Below are 16,800 nucleotides of genomic sequence, written 5' to 3' on the forward strand. Positions count from 1 at the left end.
TGGAGTCAAACGGATATCAGGTGTGCATGTCTTCGCATTACAGATAAACTTATTGACATAAAAGGTTCTGACAGAACTTCAAGCACTGAATCATAAGATACATGCACAAACACATCTTTATGGGGACCGCTCATTCATTTCTATGGGAAAAATGCTAATGCTAACCATGACAACCTTAACCCCTACCCAGTCCTAACCATAAGCATAAGTAAGCAAGCAAAATACAAGAGTTTTTGCATTTTTAATTTTTTCAATGCAGTCACAGATTTTTGTTAAATTGAGTGGTGGGTATTCATCACATTGTGGGGACATTGTGCTCACATACATACACAGAGAGAGAGAGAGAGAGAGAGAGAGAGAGAGAGAGAGAAAGTACTATGAATGTGTGAAACCAAAAGAAAATGATAAATGACTTAAACTAATTTTGTTTAATGTTAAATACTGGGATTGGATGGGTCCTACCCAAAGAAATACTGTGGCAGCTTAGTAACACATGACATAAGATAATGCTATTTAAAGCTACTTTGGAGGATTGAATAAAGCCTGGGATATTTAAGCTTAAATCATCAAATGCTACCACAGTCCAATAGCTGTTGTCAGAGGCTGCAGATGAAGCAGCTCAATGAATAGGTCAGTTATAATGAGAACAATACCTGCATGTGAAAAGATTCCAAATAGGCAAATAAAATTTTCATTTTAGCTTGCTAGCAGCTAGTTGTTCCCCCCCGATTTTGATGTTCATTCCTAACGTTTTTAATGTTATTATGAGTATATTTGATTTAGAACAGGCTGTCAGAATAAGAGGTTCCTACTACTACTCTTCGAAGTAAAAGGATTCTCCAGAGCTTTTCGATGAAAAGAAGAGATGGATGAATATTCCGTTTTGTTCGTCATTCCTTGTCATCTCCCCAGCTTAGGGATTTACCCTTCTGGATCAGCCTTCTTTCCACTGCAGCCCCAAAGGCTGGCCGGGATGTGTGGATGGCAGGGTGTACGATCCCGGAGTGTGCTGTCTGCCAAACACTCCCATGGGATGGAATCGGCCTGCACTGGCTGGGGGAACAGCACATCTCTCGCTGTGGGCAACCAACACATCTCTCGCTGTGGGCAACCAACACATCTCTCGCTGTGGGCAACCAGCACATCTCTCGCTGTGGGCAACCAGCACATCTCTCGCTGTGGGCAACCAGCACCCCCACCCCCCACCCAAAAAAAGCTGTATGAATAGCATTTATATTCCGATGCCAAATTTCCAGTCACAGTTACCCATCCATCCATCCATTGTCCAACCCGCTCATCCTACTGGGTCGCGGGGGGTCCGGAGCCTATCCTGGAAGCAACGGGCACGAGGCAGGGAACAACCCTGGACGGGGGGCCAGCCCATCACAGGGCACACTTGCACACCATTCACTCACACATGCACACCTAAGGGTAATTTGGAACTCCACTCAGCCTCAGCATGTTTTTGGACTGTGGGGGGAAACCCCATGACGACATGGGGATAACATGCAAACTCCACACACATGTGACCCAGGTGGAGACTCAAACCCAGGTCCCAGAGGTGTGAGGCAACAGTGCAAACCACCGCACCACCATGCTGCCCCAGTCACAGTTATATCTTGGGTTAAAACTAGCTGACATAGTTCACACTGAAATCTCAAAATGACTTAGTTCAGACTGCAACCAGCCATTTACAAACTCAGACTCAATACAGTGGTTAGCAAAACTCAGACTCAAACCAGTGGTCTACATAACTCAGACTAAAACCACTGGTTTATTTAACTGAGACTCAGACCAGTGGTTTGCACAACTCAGACTCAAACCAGTGGTTTACATCACTCAAACTCAAACCAGTGATTTATGTAACTCAGATTCAAGTGAAAGTGCACATACACCACACCCAAACTCATGGCTTAAGAACCACAGACTCAAGTCGGTGATTCACCTAACTTAGACCTGAAAGAAGGCTTAGAGGAGAACCTATCTGCTTATACACAAAGTTAAGGGGAGTTTCTCAGTGCTGAATATGCTGCAATCCAGAAAGCTGTACTTTTAAGCAAGAGCAAAATCATTCAGTTCATATTAAGTAACGCTGCAGAGGCTGTCCCGATTCGAAGAGCCAAATTTGCATTAAATAACATATTAACTGTAATTAATTGTTGCGAAATTTTGGTATTTTATTTCTCAGATTCAGGATGTTTCACACTATGCATGTGAACACAGCTTTCCACCCCATGTTTGTGGTATCTTTCAGGGAAACCATTATGTGGAGCTGGTGGGGGGATGAGTCATCAGTAACGCTTAACCCCGACATTGTCTACCCTAGCAGAGTACTCAGAATCCCTGGGCTTTCCGCCATGTGTGACGTCAGGCTAAAAACCCTGTAAATACACTCACAATTTTCCATAGTTTGGCATTAACTGGAGAGTAAGGCTAGTTCCCCTGTGTATTTATGGAAAATATGCTGGAAAATACCTGCAGAAAAATCAACAGACCGGTAAAACCTAAATCACATTAAATTAACTAAAAAAAATTCTTTGAAAATCTGGAGTCACGTTACAAAAAGAGCAATGCGAGCGACTCAGCCTTCTTAAGCCGATTGTGTGCTGCACTGACCACGATTTTCCTTCTTAAACAAACACAAAGTTGCCAGTCGAATCTGGGCTCGTGTGCGGAACAGTGGCTCTGTTCTGGGGGTCTTTAAAAGACATTAGCAGGCGGCCAGTGGGGGCAAAGCGAATGTTAATCTTGCAGAGAGCGAGGCACGTGTTCCCGCAGTCCCGGGGTGGCCAACGGAGAACATTTTCACCGATGCTGAAAGGACCCGGGAGGGAGGCGGGGAGGGGAGAGGGGGTTGGAGGAACGTGGGGCTGCTCTGAGGGGGGAAGCAGGAATTCGGAGAGCGAGCGCTGTCCTTTTCAACAGGCTGTCCCCTTATTCCCCCACTTTCTATTCTTTCACTCTTGCAGTCGAGGGAGAACATTGCCAGCTGTGAAACAAAGCACTGGAAATTCCCTTCCATCTGTTCTGTCCGCCGATATTTTATTGTTTTGAGCATCGAGGAGACGGAGACGGAGGAGGAACATGCAATCCGGAGAAAAACGATTCTGTGCGAGCCCCCTCAACAGGAAATCGAGTGGTCTGCGAAAGGGAGAGGTCCTCTGAAGGCCTTTGCGTGATGTATGCTTTCCACACGGGGCACACATGGTGGACTGGAGGCGTTGGTTCTGCTGGTGGGGGGCGGGGAGGGGACTAGACAGAAGGCAAGTAAATCACAAAAGCGGTCAGGCAGAATCGGTGAGACTGCCCTAACCCCTGCCCGCGGCCCGCTGCCTAGCCTCGCTGGAACAGCAGATACAAACGACTGGAGCTGAGCCACGCACCGTCCACACAGGGAGGCCCACTCATAAAGACTGTACCATACAGAGAACGCGCTATTAAATCTTACTAATGACGTAACCCCAAGACCTGTGGCACAGTGCCTGGATAAAAGATATTTTCAGAGACCTCCAACCACACATATAATGGCAGTTTTTAGATGGGCTTTTCTAGTTTCTGGCTGTTTTATTCTTATTATTATTGTGAGTGCGGTTGGTAGGGTGCATGAACGTCGACAGACTCAGATTTCGAAAAGAACAGAAGAAAGTTTTCTTTTATTACTTTTATTATTTGGGAATCCTGCTGTTTGTGAATGTACAGTAATGGCCTGGAGATCCCTACGTGTGCTGTGACAGAGAGTGTCGTGTTTCTTAGTCGCATTAAAGAGGGAGATTAGTGACCAAGAATCAGTAGAAGAAAGTTTATAGCGAAACTCTTTCCTGGGCAGTATGGAATACTGAATCCCGTAATACACTAATCCTACAATTGCAAATTAAGAAGATCATCCAAACATGGAGGTTAGAAAAATAAGGTCATGTCCAGTATGCTGTGACTGTCTAGTTCCTGTTTACTTTACCTCTGCGATGGTGCACTAGTAAGCACACAGACATAAAACTTGCAGGACACCTGTAATGGCAAGATGGTCACCTTGAATCAGGACACTACGGTGTCCAAAACCATGTCTACTGGGTTTAGGTTAGGTGGCCAGGTCATGTGAAATAATGCTATCACTCCCCTTCGTATGTCTAACCCAGGGGTTGGTGAACCTGATCCTGGAGTGCCGGGATCGAGCAGGTTTTCCATCCTACCTGGTCTCTGATGAACCACACCTGATCTCAGGCAGACAGTAACTCATCAGGTAGGAGATACGCAGATGACGCCAAGCTTGGGGATCACAGGAAGGCTAGTTACCTACGGTGCCCATGGATCTGGGCATTAAGGGCCTCGCTCAAGGGCCCACAGACATATGACTATTCTGCTGATGCCTAAACCAGAGACCTTCTGATCACAGGCACAGGGTCTTAGCCTGCAGAGCCACACACTGCCACCTAAGCAAAACCATGACCATGCAGATGAGGAAAGATGGAATCAAACGGGAGCCTAAGCATCCACTAGAATCAGTATTTTGTTTTTTGTTGCCGATTTAATAACGCCAACAGCCTACAATCATGTTTTTCTGTAATGCCAAAAGACACGCAGCTTTGGGTCGTCTGCTGTTGATGCTAAGCTTCATTTGCCCCGTGACAAAACAATCAATGACGTCACCTTGGAGAAACACAGAATGTCATCGGGGCTTTTTTTCTGGCACATCAGATGCCCTGGTGCATTTAGCAAGTGTGAAAATTCAGTGAAAGCACCCAGGCATAAATGGCTATCAGCTGGCAGAACTTACTCTACTTCAACATCTCAAATACTGTCATCCTGATGACAAAAACACAAGCTAAACAGCAAGAACAATGAGGCACTGGAGAGCACTGTCCCAAATATTTTGCCCAGCAATAAAAAGAAGCATTACGTTCCCCATAATCAAACATTCACATTGAAGAACATTCAGGAAATATGGTGTTTTCCTTGGATGTGGGTGAGTCGTCTGCTTGTAAGACTCATTATTTCTCTTCTCCACAGTATTAGGAGGGAAAAGAGGGCTACCACTCAGCTCCATAATTCCTGCCCAACATATCGTCAACCTAACCAACTCTCACTGTGTCCTTGCCAGATTAAAGCGTGCCGCAACCCAACCGTGTCCCGAAACCGGTCCTTTGTAGCTTCGCACTGTAATTTAATTTTCTGTCCCATTTGTATGTATTCTTAGGGATACAAAAACCTGGTGCTCATCCAGACCTCATACACATGGCCCCTGGAACCTCAGTCATCTATGGTAGTTTCTAGAATGTTCTAAAATGTTTTGGGCTAGACGTTGATCGGGCTTCTGACTACTCTGTACTGCTTTATAGAGGATGACATAGCAGTGATGGGAATTGAGGTGCTAAAGATGTGCGGATTGGTAAAGATTTGTCATGTTCTTGTCATCTGTTTGTCACTTCTGTATCTCTGTGACAGAATAGCAGGCAAAAGTTCAAATACAGAATGACATAACAAATAACGAATGGGTCAGATCGTTAATTTATGAATAAGGTTACAAACTATTTCAGTTACAAAGGGTTTTGAGAGAGACTCATTAATAAATTAATGATTTTAAGTACGAGATAGCAAACTACTTAGCAACATGAACCTTTCAGGAAACACATCCCTGAAAATTAACCTAATTTTACCTAAATTTATCTAATGACAACTTGTTACATTTTGTCAAGTTAATACAAAATCCGGTGTAATTACATAAAGCATCACCACATGTGGTATGACAACACATTATGTAATAACACTGTATTATGTGAGTTATTACATAATATTGCCTTATCACATAATGCGTTGTTACACCTTATAGATGGATAGAAGTTACACGCTGTGTAAAGTGTTGGAGCCAGTGAACCGAATTGTGAAAACATGTTCTGCTACCTGGGCTCAGTGAACAGCCTTGGTGGCTGCACAAAGAACATATACTGTCCCTTCTGGATGGTTTAAATGTATGGATAGCAGATGTTGGAGATCCAGGTGGCCATACATGAACACTTATGTAGTCAATGCAAGGAATGTTCTTATGGTTATAATTCAAGGGAATCATGTTCCACTCTCCATACCCTCATTCCACTGCCCAGAAGAACTTCATTACTCATCTGCTCTTTCCATTTTAATAGGGACAAGACAAGCTATGCCTGTCAGTTATACCTCTTACATGTGCATGTTGAAAATATCAGTGGCTGTGCACCAATCCAAATTTGGATATCCCATCCAGATCTGAATTTTTATGTCAAGGTGGAAATGGATGGACTCCATGAGCAACCTCTTCTCCAGGATTCATGGAGAAGTCGTAAAGATGAGAAACGCAGTAGATTTTCTGGTAAACGTGACAATATAGTAGGGCTGTAATGGCAAACATATATGTTGTGCACCATTTTCGGTTAAGTATGCGCAGTATTCACAAGTCGATGTTTAACATGGAAAACAGCTATGCTAATTGTGGCTGTAAGCTGGTTATGGCTAATGCTAATTATCATCAGTCATAATCAATGGTTTGGGAACAATTTGCTTTTCCCAATGAATTATTGCACCACTGGAGAGAGAGTAGGTGAGAAGATTAAGACTGTCTGTTGGCCCTGTTATACCGAACTCAGATACTGTATGTTGCTGGAAGCACATCCAATGTGCTAACTCATTTCAGATGACATCATCCAAGTGTGTTTATGGCCGTGACAAGGCAGAGATTAGTTTTCTCGTGGTATCTAAGGTGCTTGTGCCAGGAAATTCAGACCAGGCTAAAAAATAATTATGACTATAGTGGTGTTTATAGCTGCAGATATGCACCATACTCGGTAGTAAAAAACACAGGATTTAGACCAGATTAGTTTGTTGTGATTCTTATGTTTTTGATTTAAATTTTTTTTTTTATAGATGTGCAAATAAGAGTCTCTTAGGTTTTGTTAGTCAGATATGTAATGAAACTGCACCGAACCATGAACCCAAAATTGTGATTTTTACCAAATCATGAATTTCATGTACTGTTACACCTCTACAATACAGTGATATACATGACCTGACATTCATCCACATAACCATCAATATATTTGGTGGAAAACCCTGAGGGACCAGCAGCAAATTCATACTTTGGTACAAATCATACAGGTAAACCCTGAGGATGGAGATGGGTTGCAGATGAGTAATCTGTCCCAGTCTGGATGCCATCTTTCTCTAAGCATTGCCCCCTTTGCAAACCTTAAAAATGATAGCTGTACAAATTAAACTTCTCTCGAGGTTTGTCAGGATGGACAGTTATTAGTATGAGTCAGCGATTTCTTAGTATGAGTCAGCAATACAAATGTCTCATCAAACATTCAAAATAATCGGTATTATTTATATTTATTCAGCACATTAACTGAATTGCATCTACAAGTTCTGCATGTGAATTTCTCTTACACACAACTCAATTCATAGCTAAATCTCATGAACAACAACATGCTCACCAAATGCCATAGTTGTTATGAAGTGGCCCATCTAGGATGTCTACAATTGCTCAAAGCACAATCCCATTTGCATTCCTACTTCCTAAACAGCGTGTACTGGAAAGCCTTACCAGAACTCAGGTTAAACGAGTTCATGGAATATTAGCTGGAAAATAATACTCTAGATGCTAACAGGCATGCTTCTCATTGAATGTGGTCTGTCTATCAGCTTTAAGCGTCTTAGACTTTAAGTCTGCTTCAGGTCCGCATGAATAGTCATGAGAGCTGTATTTATTTTGTATCTCCTTGTTCATAGGGGTTCATAGCTCTGAAGCAAATGCCCATGAGGTCCAGATCCGGGGCAGGGGACATCCGACGCTGGCTCGTCGCCATCTCTCCGCAAGCTTGTGGAACGTTTAATTCACTTTGATGTGCAAATCTCCACTGTACCAGAAAGCCGACCTCCCACCCTTCCTTCATTTCTCCCTACTTGTTTTCCATCGCAACAAATCTCAAGTATGAAACAGAACCATTGCTCGGGGGTGGGGTCACTCATGACGGACGTGCAGGTGGTTCTTCAAGCGATAAAGCTTTTGGCTGCAAAGCTGTTGAGGTCGAAGTGGGGCTTCCCCTACCGACCGCAACAGGGTCTTTCGGAACTCACAACTCGGCGACTTTCAGAGGCGAAGATTCATGCTGTACCTTCTCAGCTGCGGCCAAAAGCTCGGCATAACCACAATGCAACCCTGTATCGTCTACAGGAGAAAACCTTCTATCCTGATTGGCAAGATAAATCTGGAAGTATTTTAATATTTATTGTTTTTCGATATATACAGCTGGCCCTAAGGAACTTCATACTTCCCCATATTCCACTATCACTATGGATCGCCGTATCATGGCTAATGTCTTATTAGTTTTTGTTTCTCGAAAGCACTGAAAAGCACTAAAATCTCCTAAACACACATATTGAGACATCATGGTACCACAGACGCCTCAGAGCTCCGGGGCTGAGCGTCTGCATCCTTCCCCAGCCGCGGAGATTCTCCCTGTGTAGCTTTCCTCTGGGCACTCCAGTGGGAACAGTTGTGCTCACAAGGACAAAAACAGAAGTTTGGGGGGGGGGAGGGGGGCATATGCCTTTAGCTGTTAAAAGTCATACGGGCAAAGACCAAAAACCTTGAACTGCCAGCATGCATCTGATTCTGAATTTCAGGAATATTCTCTGCATTACAAAGGGTGAGAAGTGGAACTCCCCACAAAACCAGCAGTACCACAGATGTGTGACAACCATAAGACTCTGGATAAATAAGTCGGCCCTACAATGGATGGGTGGGTGATTATCATGAAGTACTAGTTATAGCAGAAATTAACCAGTTTAACAGCTTACAATAATGTTTTTAATTGCGCTCTGCGTAATATTTAGGCAAATAAACCAAATCTTTCGAGCTTAAGAATCTCACTTTTGGCGTGGCTGTAAGTATATATGTCACAAAATATTAAATATGAAATACCAGACTTGTCAGTTGTACTTTAATAGTTTTATTTCAGCACGGGTAAAAATCCAGTGTGGTAACTCACTGCATCGCTCAATCATCCCTCAACATCAGGCCAAAGTGAAATGTACTTATTCAGAACAACACAAGGGACCCAGCTGAAGTGTGAAATGTTGCAGACATGAGCACTGTCGTTTCATTATACATGTGAAGGGGAATAAGGAAGTCCGGCGCCGGAGGTGGCCGCATAGGCCATCTATAAGCAGTACGTGTGTGCTTCACAAGGACCAAAGGTCCTATAACCTTCCCCCTACCAAACTGCTTATAGCCACTGAGCACTCTGTTAATCATGCCTACCCAAACACCTGAAGACATCTGAGAATGTTCACTCACATTTATGTCCGTCTGACATAAAACCATAATGCGATTAAATTCTTCTCCGATGACCTTCAAAATGTCAGGACGCAGAGTATAGCCATGCTAGCTGACATCTGTGAGTTTTAAGACATGTTACAACAGAAGACCTTCTCGATTTTAGTTATGAGTTATGCCGTCATGACTAATAACTCACAGAACCATGCACTGTGGTATATTCACAAGAAATCTGACTGTCACCTGAAAACAAACTTAAAAGCTGACAACACACTAAAAACCAGACAGGATTAAACAGAGTATTAAAAGAACCCAAGTATGTCGCCTCCATCATCTGAGAGTATTCTTCTCTCTTTGAACTCAGTGTACTTGCAGTAATTCATTGGTTTTGACTGATCCATGAAGAGAAAGGATCTATAAGATTCAGTTATCTCCAGCTGCTGAACCTGACAGCTGAAACTGATATAAAGAAAAGAACTATACGCAATAATTAAAAAACTCATCTATTTTAAAAAAACCAAGGCTCAAGCACAAGCACAACACTATATACTTACTGTCTGTGTGGGTGAGAGCGAAAGGGTGTGTCCTGTCAAGGGCTGGAGCCCCACATTTTACATACCACACTACCAGGCATACGCCCCTGACTTCTGCAAACAATCCATCTCCCATTGGCCCAGCTACTTATCCAGTACAGTATAGGGCTGCAGTGAGTCTGCAGCGTATCCCAGAACTCACAGGGCAGGGGAACTCCCTGGGCGCCATGTCAGTCCACTGCAGTGTATAGATAAGTGAATTGATCCTGTGATGTGATTCTATGCTCCAGCTGTCCAGTACAAGCAGGTCTTATTTTAGCCTCCCAGGAAATGTAATATTCTGAGTTTTTTTAGCATTTACTGCATGCAGAAAAATGCGTGTGCTTAATACTGTGTCCACCGACACAGCAATTTCACTCTATTTTATCATGTATTTGAAAAACTGTGTTCCTCCAGTCCTTGTTCTGCATGGAGTTTGCATATCAGATGCAATAACTAATAGGCTGAGACAGACTGAGGTTGAATTTTCCATTACCCCCCATTTGTGCTTGATAATCCCTTATCAAAAATTCCCTAGAAATACCACGTGTAATTTCATCACCTAATTAAAGCTCAAAAAGTTTCGGCAGAAGCAAAAAATTTTGTGAAATGTACGGATATTTCAGATGTTCTGAATGCAATGTTTGAGAAACTGGAGAAACAGAATGTTTTGATAACTCTGAAAGGTATGGCGATGAACAGACTTAGATTCTGTGAACGTACACCTCTGGGGCAGTAAATATTAATGTCTTTTTTTTTTTTAACATACTACATAATTAACTATACATGCCACAATCTGCAGAAGTAGCATTAATTGGTTTGTGCTTTATGACTCCCATAGGCTCCTGTAGTTTTATGGCTGCTCTAGTTTCATGGCACACTGTTGCATTCACAAAATGCACTGAACTCCCTCTGTTCCCCACAGCGGTGTTTTTAGCCAAATAGCACATAATCCAGCTGCAGCACAGAGACGACTCTCGATTTCGAATGACTAATTTATGTCAGCATAACTTTTTCTCATCAGCATTAAAACATCTGTCAGAGTCAGAGAGGAACATCATCACAACTTATGTATTAATGTTTCATGTGAGTTTAAGAAGGATGTAAGTTCCATATGTATGTTTCATTTCACTTTACCTGACTTACATTCCCACCTCTTGGATGACAGCTCCTTACAGCATCACCTGATCTAGGTACAATATAATTTCTGCATCATATTTTTAGGGCGAGGGTGGCATGGTGGTGCAGTGGCCCGGCCTGCTTTCACACACCCTTCTGTTTGGGGGTTTGAATCCGACTCTTGTTTGCACTTGATACGCAGGTTCTCTCTAGGTAACAGGTACTTAATTATTTTTTCCAGAGGAACAAATTCCATCAGCAACACAAAGCCAAGATCCACTGCCTCTGTTGAAAATTTTCCGTGGGAGTGGTCCCCCTAGATAGCTTCTGCCGATCGAGGAGTGGTTCATCGAGCGTGGAAGGGCAGATCGATGGCATGGTCTGGATTAAACTGTGCTTCAGACAAGGACTGGAGTCCACCAATCGAGTAGCCCTGTTGTAAGTGGTCTGGATTCACTCAGCAGTGCATGACATTCAGTTAGGTGAACAGGTGTTTTCTCTTTGTGTTTGGATGAGTGTGTCCGTGTCCTGTGCTGGACCGGTGTCCCCCCCCCCCCCCCCCAGCAGCCATGTACTGGATATGCAGGTGGCAAATGGATGGGTAGACAGACAAATATAAAAATGATGGCTGTAGAAAGTCTGTTAGTGTTTCTGATAAGGCTGAATCCATTCCCAGATGTATCCGTCGCAGTTCCCATAACCCCCCTGTAACATTTTGGCTTTTCTTTTTTTCTCCCACTTTTCCAGTTTCACATTTCTCAAGCAAGCAGTTTAATCAGGAATTTGGTTTCAGTTTCTCACAGACAGGCATCAGCAGGAGATCGATGGGGGTGGCTGGTGGGGATTTATGAAACATCACCGTGTAGATTCAGGCTGCTATCAGCCCTTACTGTACCCCCCCCCCCCCCCCCTACTGTCTTTCCATGACAGAAAGTTGCATTAAATCCCATCATTAGTGTTTAGTGTGGCCCGCATAATCTTTTGTTTCACTCTGCCTTCCCATGGAGCATCTGAGTGCAGCTGTCGTGCGGAAGAAACGTCTTAAGTACCAGCAGCCCGCGGTACGGTCTTAGGCTGCCTTCCAGAGACATGCTATAGCAAAGCAGACTGATCATGTAAACCTTTGAGTACACTAGATATTGCACTGGATATACTCAATTTACAGTTTTGAGCCCATCAATGGATTTTTCCTTTCTTATTTTTTTTTTATTCTTTGGCAAGCAGCAGTACAGCGAGGGCATGAGAAAGTATGACAAACTCTGACAGTGTAAACATCCTCCAGGAAGGAACGGTCCCCGAAAGCCCCCTCTCTCCATCGCTACCCAGAGCGGTACTGGCGAACTAATCAGCCGCCGATATATCTACGCATGTTTCCCCCCCGCAGCGCCCCGCTTTCCACACCTGTAACATTTAACGTGGCTATAGGGCGCCGAGTTGTTAATTGGAAGCAGCCGACGGACTTACCGCGCAAGAAGACTCTCCTATCTGGGCGTCCCGTCGGGGCGTCCGGCTGCAGCGACAGCTGTCAATGCATTCATGTCCGGCGCACGGCAGGGCTGCTGCTGTCTGCCTGTGAGTGACACAAGGAGGGGCAGCCGTCTGCTTGCTTCTGATAGCCGGTTGTCTCGGCTGAGAGGCTCTGGGAGGTAGAAATGACACACGATTCCAAGAACTAGCTTTTTTGAGGGGAGAAAAAGGGGTAGGACGGTTCACATATTTATTTCCTCCTCACGCTGCTTTTCTCTCTCTCCCTTTCACTCTCTCGCTCGCTTGCAGGTCTCACTATTTAAAATTCAAAACTCAAAATTCAAAAAACTTGTTCACTTTGTATTTTCCCTACAAACGGTTCAAAGTTTTCTCCTGCAGTTCTGCAAACTTCGCGCAATTTCGTTTTTTTGTTTCCTCGAATTTCTGTACGTGCTTAGGCATGGCAGGAATCATCCAGAAATTTGCTTTACGTAACATGCTTTACGTAACATGCTTTAAAAATATTTTTCTTTGGAATACATAAATTTCTTGTTTTGTTGCCTGGCTGGCTGCCCCTTTCCTCCCTAGCTGAATGAAGCACATGGAAACATTGTTTAAATAATTATTTGAAGGGCACAAAAACAGGTAATTTACTCCATTTATGAACCAGAGCCCTTGATTTTGCAATACCAATATGCAAAATATACTCACTTCATTTTTGAGTGGCAATTTGCATAATCCATTAACTGGTCTTCCATAACCACTTATCAGTCCAGATCCTACCTTAGGAAGCACAGGATATGAGCCTGATTGGGATGCCAGTCCATATCGGTGCATGCATAACGAGCAGACACTCACCAAAACCATCATCAGGTTGATTGTGGAAACCAGAGCACCCACAGGAAACCCTCACAAACACCACAAGAACATGCAAAATCAAACCCACAACCCTGAAGGCTTGAAGCCAAAGTGGTGCCAACCAGCTCATATGAACTGCACACATCTCTGACTATATTCAATTTAAAAGACAGGAGTAAAACAAAATGTTGTTCCCATGAAAAAAAGAATAGAGCAAAGTAATTAAACTGACATTGTCAAAACAGATTCTGTGGGTGCCTTTCGCTGCATTTTAGTCTCACTTCAAAGTGTCTGATTTCCTCCGGGGATTTCCCCAGACCACAATTAGTCAACTCAAAAAAGTTGTCTGTAAACTCCTGCTTACAATTATGCCAGCTCATGCAAAGACAAATACTAAGTTTGACTAAGGAATGCATCCTCTGTCTCTCAGTGGGCAAGGACATCTGCACCTCTATCTTCGTCATGCTGTCTGTTGCTGTAGCTGTACCTGTATCTCTGTTATGCCAACAATACCTGTATCATCCCCAACATTTTACCTGTTCCTGTAACTGTGTAGGCTTATGCATCCTCAGTTTTACCACACCATTCAAACCTGTCTCTCAGTCTTCAGCTGTATCACCAGTGCCTGTATTGTTACCTCTATCTATAGGTCCACAATACCTGTATTTTCATCTAAATAGCTGGAATCAAGGGCACAAAGAGATGGACATTCCTCAGTGTTATATGGGCAAGGTCCTGAGAACGTACTCACTTAATGTAGAGGATCCTGTTTTCCTGTGGTTCTGCAGCAAATGATTTGGGTCTGTAGGAGTTTCCTTTAGTGTATGACTGGTGAGACATATTCAGGTAAAAGACTTTCTTTTACCTTCTTCCTTAATGAACCAATTCAGAAAAAATATAGGAACATCTGTAACATATGCACAAAGAATTCTATTGAATGTCCATTGCTGATGACATTTTTTGTTATTTGAGGTCCCGAATACTGTTTTAAAATGGTGATCACTGAATATCACAACAGCGCCCTCTAGTGATATTTACGCTTACCGAATTTGGCGCATGTTAACGTTGGTCGAATGATGCATAAAAAGACAACAAAGAAAACAATAAGGATTACACTGGAGAACAGCATAATATAACAATTAAAAAAAAATACACCAAAATAATTTCAATTTGTTACATTTTACTGAGGCCAATTGCAAATGCACAAATATTCAGGTAAAACATCAATAGCATTATATTTGTATACAAAACACAAAACATATGTGGGATTATACACACACACATTTTGGTCGGATTTATAAAAAGAAACCTATTGAGGAAACGTTACATGTATACGGCCTGATCCTGAAACTGAGACCAGTTCTTTTTTTTTTTTTTTACGAACTCAAATCCTGTAAGATGTTAGTGTGCACTTCAAACCGAATAGATTAAAATTACTCTAAAAGACTGCAAGGTTTCAGATGGAACTCACGTGTACTTTAAACACACAGGCGACTATGAGAACACACACGCAAACCTGACCAGTTAAATGTTTTCAAAAGACTTCAGAAAAAGTATTTGAAACTTTGACTTTTTTTATATGTTTTCGACGTGCTTGTATTTATTATCAGGTCATAACGGCTCTGCGTTTTCAATTTGAACGCCCCCCCCCCCCCAACCAGCCCCTTGTTTTATATGTTGACAGTTGGCCTTCACCCAAAACGCTCTTACCACGTGCTATCTCCACCTTATGGCTGCATACGGTAAATTCACCAGAAGATCACCATCGTTGTTACATTTAGATCAATATTTTCATGAAAAGTCTTAAGAGGTGTTTCCTCTTCTCATCATCCCCTGTTAACACCAGAATGATTTTTTTTCTTCCCTCACACAAATAAAAGCCTCATTTTTATTTGTCAAAATTAACCAACATCATATAATTAAATGCTTTTATATACATACATATATAAGTAGCCAGAAATACTTATTTTTCAGATATTGGCCACTAAAAACAGTGGTCTGTGTTATTGCATGTCGTAATCCTCTTACACCCTGCATGTTTTCAATTTTATGTGAGAGATATCAAATAGCATGTATGACTCATGCTGTCTATAATCACCGTATGAATCACAGAACGGTGAAAATGAGATGGATTACCAATATAGCAAGACAAATTTAGAGGCAAACAAACTGACTCAGAAATTCATTCCTTCCGTAAAAGTGACCATTTCACTGATATGACACCTTATAGTTGTAGCTTTGCATCCAATGTTATGCTTTTTCTGAATCTGTGAAGTTAGAGGTGTTTTGTTTTGCTAACCCATATTTTCATTTCAAGCATTATTATAAAATATAAACAATGATCCTGTTTTCAATACTGTTGAGCAGATGCATGAAAAGATAAGATACATGTGAAAATGAAAACCTGTGCATTGCTGTGAAAGTGTGGATTTCGGAATCTGTATCAGCCTCAGAGCCTCGTACCCTGGAAGCATCACAGCATCTTCAAAGCAACTTACCGGTCGGTGCAAATATGAACCGCATAAGACAAACAGACATCAACTAATATACCAGATGTTTTTCAGCGTCTTTACCAGGGATACAACAATTGCAAATGTGAAACATAGTTTGCCAACAAAGAAATTTAAGACATAAATTATGATAGAATACTTTTCCTCCAAGCTCAGGTTACACAAGTATGAATACTGTATAATGTATGGGAACCCCAAAACAGAAAGTTATGAATATATCCATAGAGGCTCATTAAAGAGAGAAAGCTTTTGATTGCAAATAGGGTGTAATGATGGGTTTGGAGCTGCAGTGCAATCTGAAGAGATGAGTTTTGAGACGGTTTCTGCAGTCCTGAAGCTCAGGCAAAGCTCATTCTACCTTACAGCAACCAAAGATAAAAACAGACAGGATTCTGATTTATGACATTCAGACATGCATCTGATGTAGAGAAAGAGTAAGGAACATACTGTGAGTTTGATCTATGGCCATTCTGTTTTCTTGACAGCATAGCATGTTAGGACTAAGATCCTGAATGGGATATAAGGTCTAACAGCTAGCCAATGAAGTGAGACCGGGAGAGAATAGGCATGTCATTAGAGAAACTGCATACAACTTATGCTGCAGATTTCTGTAAGAACTGGACAGATTTGGTGTGGGAAGTCAAAAACCTAGTCAGCAGGGACTTTCAGGAGTCTAGAGATGATCATAGCCTGGACCAACAGATGGGCTGACAGTTTCATGAGGTAAGGGCAAATCTGTCAGATACTGTGTATTGCAAATCTGCAGGACCAGGTTATTACAGCTATGTAAGGAAATACAGTGATGTACTTTTCACGGGCGAGCCAATGTATGTTGTAGGTGATCTTACCATCAACTGAATTTGTATTATAGTAATGTTGCAGGGAAGTGCTCAAATAACTAGGATATGGACAATGTCACCCTTTTACAGACTGAATTGGAACTGACTGTCTGCCACCCAGACCAAGATACCAG

General features: G+C 42.4%; 1 protein-coding gene across 7 annotated transcripts in view; it reads right to left on the minus strand.

Moving 5' to 3' along the window:
* Positions 1-14,088, minus strand: part of ripor3 (RIPOR family member 3) — a 31,682-nt gene extending 17,594 nt beyond the window's left edge. For 3 of the 7 annotated variants that reach the window (XM_023795408.2, XM_023795403.2, XM_023795405.2), the window contains exon 1: positions 12,457-12,915. The gene's annotated coding sequence lies outside the window, so the exon portion shown is untranslated. Of the gene's footprint in view, positions 1-12,456; positions 12,917-14,068 lie in introns of those variants that run through there. The other 4 variants (XM_023795406.2, XM_023795409.2, XM_023795407.2 and 1 more) reach the window with 4 other exon arrangements.
* Positions 14,089-16,800: the final 2,712 nt, after the last annotated feature.

The sequence above is a fragment of the Paramormyrops kingsleyae genome, chromosome 8 (genome assembly GCF_048594095.1).
Source record: "Paramormyrops kingsleyae isolate MSU_618 chromosome 8, PKINGS_0.4, whole genome shotgun sequence".
Lineage (NCBI taxonomy): Eukaryota > Metazoa > Chordata > Actinopteri > Osteoglossiformes > Mormyridae > Paramormyrops > Paramormyrops kingsleyae.